The sequence below is a fragment of the Babylonia areolata genome, chromosome 1, assembly GCF_041734735.1.
Source record: "Babylonia areolata isolate BAREFJ2019XMU chromosome 1, ASM4173473v1, whole genome shotgun sequence".
Taxonomy (NCBI): domain Eukaryota; kingdom Metazoa; phylum Mollusca; class Gastropoda; order Neogastropoda; family Buccinidae; genus Babylonia; species Babylonia areolata.
The window spans coordinates 1,151,517-1,156,516 of record NC_134876.1 but is presented as its reverse complement, the minus strand read 5'-3'; the positions used below and the strand labels follow the sequence as shown (position 1 = coordinate 1,156,516).

The following is a 5,000-nucleotide window of genomic DNA, read 5'->3' as shown; positions in this document are numbered from 1 at the left end:
AAATATCGACTGATGTTATGATGAGAGAGACACAGAGAGAGAAAGAGAGCGAGCGCAATCAAACCCGCAGTGCTTAAGAGAGGAGACACTATGCCGGCAGTCTGCTATCTCTGGGCATGCACGCCCAAATCATGTCTGTTGGGAGGATCACTGCATGGGATGGGGGCTCAGTCTGGAGACGCGATGTTTGTAAATGTGCAGCACACGCACACACGCGCGCGCACACACACACACGCATTGAAACACATTGGCACACACACACACACACACACACACACACACACACACAGAGTCAAACGCACCCCTCTGCCCCCGTCCTCAACACACACAAGCACTTTTTTCTAATGTGTTTTTAGATGGGTGTGCGAGAAAGAAGGGTCAGCAAAAGAAAGACAAGCAAATAAAGAAGAAGGAGGAGGAGGAAAAGGAGGAGGAAGAAACAGAAGACAATAAGAAAAATACAGATAAAAAGTAGAAGGTACAAAGTTTAAAAAAAGGAAAAAGCGAAAGGAATAAATGCGAATAAAACAGTGCACCCCCAACTGTTGACCAGACAGTCTCGGTAAACGGAACTACCAGGTAACTCTACAAGTACAAGGGGAAGTCACTGAAGTCTATACAAGGGGCCGTCACCGAGTCCAATCTGTGATTTCCTTCATTCTCTGCCCCTGGTGGGACAGGAGAGACCAGAGTCCCTGGGCGGGCAGTGCCAGACCCAACAGCTGTCGGCAAACACGGCAGGGAGGATGACAAGGAATGGAAGTCCCGGAGACCGGGCCTTGAGGACAGGACTCACTGTGCACAGGAGGGAGACTAACTGGACCGCCCCCCCCCCCCCCCCCCCCCACTCACTCCACTCCACCCGCCCCTCCTTCCGTCCTTCTCCTTCTTCTCCGTGGTTTAAACTCCCTCCTTCAATAGTGTTCACGAGTGGGTTTAAACTCCCTCCTTCAATAGTGTTCACGAGTGGGTTTAAACTCCCTCCTTCAATAGTGTTCACGAGTGGGTTTAAACTCCCTCCTTCAACAGTGTTCACGAGTGGGTTTAAACTCCCTCCTTCAATAGTGTTCACAAGTGGGTTTTTACGTGCATGACTGTTTTTACCCTCGCCATCTGTGCAGTCATACTCCGATTTCAAGGGGGAGTTGCATGCTGAATACGTTCGTTTCCAGGAATCTTTAACGTGCGTATTTGATCTTCTCGCATGCGTATACACAAGAAGGGGGCTCAGATGCTAGCACGTCTGCACATCTGTTGACCTGAGAGGTCAGAAAAATCTCCAACCTTTACCCACCAGGCGGCATGACCAGGAATCGAATCCGGAACTCTCAGACTGAAAGTCCAGAGCTTTAACTGCACCGAAAGTCCAAAGCTTTAACTACACCGAAAGTCCAAAGCTTTAACTACACCGAAAGTACACCGAAAGTCCAAAGCTTTAACTACACCGAAAGCCCAAAGCTTTAACTACACCGAAAGTCCAAAGCTTTAACTACCCGCTGTTACGCCCATCCTCTAGCAATCTGACAAATCAAGGCCTTTTGGTAGGAGTGGTCTGATGATGTCATATGCGCGTGCTGTGGTTAGAGTACAGAACGTATAACCCTGGGGTTCTTGGTTCGATTTCCAGCTACTTCTAATGGGTTAAGAGAAGAAATGTGTCTGATCTCCCAGGAAATGTCCAGAATGAAAAGCCAGCCATCTGAAGGCTAGCCCTCAAGCCAATAGCATAAATAAATAAATAAAACACACTATTGACCCAAACTAAAAAGAAAATAAAGCAATGAAAAGAAAGCATTCTATAACTATGGATGCTGGGATTCCGACAGGAGTGTTGTTGTGGCTGTGTGGGAAAATCAGGAGAAGCAGCGTGATGCTAATGGCTCTGAAACGGTGCGGGAGGTGGATCAGCGAAAAAAGGAAAATAAATACAGAAAGAAAGAAAGAAAATAACAAAATAAATCAAATAGAAATAGAAATAAATACCAAATGAATAAATTCAAAGAATGAGACAGCAAGGGGGACAACTTGAAAGAAGACGAAAAATGAACAAAAGAGAGTATCTTGCGAGACACAATCACAGTATCGACTTGAACATCAGTGCTGTGCACAGAAACCAGTTTCTGGAAAAGGAGGGTAAGAAAAGCCATCTAAATGAAGCCGAGAAAGCCCAGCCTTATCCTGGACACTGGCCATCCAATTTATGACAATGTGTTGCAACAACACGATCAAATTAAAATAACTTTAATGGAGCTGTGTATCTAGTTCATTTAAATCCTAAACCAAGATTTTCCTGCATCAGTTTTGTTGATGTGATGAGAAGACCGATTCTAATTTAGAGACACAACATCCAGAATTACCAACAAATGAAGGAAAGAAAAGAACAAACTGAAATGAAACATCTCCAACTGTTGACTCAATCTGTCAAGACAGTCTCGGTAAACGTAAACACCGGAAAGACAACGAGTACAAGCGGAAGTCACTGAAGTCCATCCAAGGGGCCGTCACCGAGTCCAATCTGTGATTTCCTTCATTCTCTGCCCCTGGTGGGACAGGAGAGACCAGAGTCCCTGGGCGGGCAGTGCCAGACCCAACAGCTGTCGGCAAACACGGCAGGGAGGATGACAAGGAATGGAAGTCCCGGAGACCGGGCCTTGAGGACAGGACACACTGTGCACAGTAGGAGACAATTTGCCTCTTTCCCCCAGTCACCGGAGACCGGGCCTTGAGGACAGGACACACTGTGCACAGTAGGAGACAATTTGCCTCTCTCCCCCAGTCACCGGAGACCGGGCCTTGAGGACAGGACACACTGTGCACAGTAGGAGACAATTTGCCTCTTTCCCCCAGTCACCGGAGACCGGGCCTTGAGGTCAGGACACACTGTGCACAGTAGGAGACAATTTGCCTCTTTCCCCCAGTCACCGGAGACCGGGCCTTGAGGACAGGACACACTGTGCACAGTAGGAGACAATTTGCCTCTTTCCCCAGTCACCGGAGACCGGGCCTTGAGGTCAGGACACACTGTGCCTCTTTCCCCAGTCACCGGAGACCGGGCCTTGAGGACAGGACACACTGTGCCTCTTTCCCCCAGTCACCACGCGTCTTTCTCACCCATCTTTTCTTCCTTGCCAGCATTCACATGTTTCCACTGAAACACCTTCCGCCATCCTCCCTCCTTCCAGCCTCCAGCAAATCAAGCCCTTTTATGAGAAGCGATGTGATAAGTTCGTAAGATGACGGACGCGACAGCTGATCGGTTACAGCACTGGACCTTTGAAGCTAGGTATTGGATTCCGTTCCCGGCTTTGTCTGGTGGGTTAAAAATGTCCAGAACATCAAAAAAAACACTGAAATATAGCGCTAAAAACAAACAAACCAACCAGAACATGATAACAAAAAAAACACACAAAAAACAAACAAACAAAAATCAAAGGAAAACAAAACATTCTGACTAAAGGATGCTGGAATTCCGACACGAGTAATGGGGTGTGTGTGGCCGACAGGAGAAAGAAGGTGTTGGTGGGAAAATCAGGACAAGCGGCGTCAGGATAATGACACTGAGCGGCGTCAGGATAATGACACTAAGCAGCGTCAGGATAATGACACTGAGCGGCGTCAGGATAATGACACTGAGCGGCGTCAGGATAATGACACTGAGTGGCGTCAGGATAATGACACTGAGCGGCGTCAGGATAATGACACTGAGCGGCGTCAGGATAATGACACTGAGCGGCGTCAGGATAATGACACTGAGCGGCGTCAGGATAATGACACTGACACGGCGTCAGGATAATGACACTGTAACGGCGTCAGGATAATGACACTGACACGGCGTCAGGATAATGACACTGACACGGCGTCAGGATAATGACACTGTAACGGCGTCAGGATAATGACACTGAGCGGCACGGGAAGTGATCATCAAGAAAACAAAAGACATAAGATAGAAAGAAGACAAATGAAACAGAAAATGAGGCAGGAGAAGAAAAATAAAGAAAAGAATGAGAAAGGACTAAATATGAATAAAATGAAGCACCCTTGACTGTTGACCGTGACTGGCAACACATCCACACACACACACACACACACACACACACACACACAGAGAGAGAGAGAGAGAGAGAGAGAGAGAGAGAGAGAGAGAGAGAGAGAGATTCAAAAACTTTATTACTCAAGGATAAAGATTTTAGGCATCGCCCAGTCTTCCAATTTGTTCTTGTGACAACAATAACAATAACAACAGTAACGATAACGACACAAAAATAATAATTTTGTAAACACTGCTACATCCACTGCTACTACAACGAAGAATGATCACCACCATCATTATTAACATCGAGAGAGGGAGAGAGAGAGAGAGAGAGAGAGAGAGAGAGAGAGAGAGAAGACATTACACATGACTCTCGTTTCCCGGGAGTTCCGAATCGTCTCCGACCTCCTCACCAACGGTCATCAACCGGCTCTGCAGACTTTGCCGAGCATAAAAAGGCCGACCACTCTCAGAGGTAAATGGCGCGTGGGCTGTTGCCAATACCCTCCCCTGACACTCTTGTTAGACTGGTGGCGCCCAGTTAGATGCAGATATGTCTTTACTTTCTTTTCCGTTGTTTTGTGTTGTTGTTTTTTTTGTTGTTGTTTTGTTGTTGTTGTGTTTTTTTTGTTGTTTTTTTGTTGTTGTTTTTTTTTTGGGGGGGGAGGCGGAGGTTTGTGCTTTTTATGTCTTCGGAACCCTTTACCGAATGCAAACGAACAACAGTGAAACTGAACATAAACGCCCTCGCGTCGCTGCGTGAAGTAATGACGTCCGTAAGTGACAAGGAAAAACAAAAACAAACACAGCAAAAACATCACTGTCGAGAGATGCTTTAAAAGAATCGCCCGGGTGACTCAAAACTTTTGAAACAGAGGATATATTTTATCATAGAAAATTTATTATTTTTTTTTTTAAAAAGGTCTGAACACTTTAAACTCTCATTAGGTTTTAATTAATTATCATCGTG

General features: G+C 46.2%; 1 protein-coding gene across 1 annotated transcript in view; it reads right to left on the bottom strand.

Annotated features, from left to right (window-relative positions):
* The window catches only part of LOC143290792 (uncharacterized), an 82,432-nt gene that overhangs the window by 15,661 nt on the left and 61,771 nt on the right, over nucleotides 1–5,000 (bottom strand). The window lies entirely within an intron of this gene.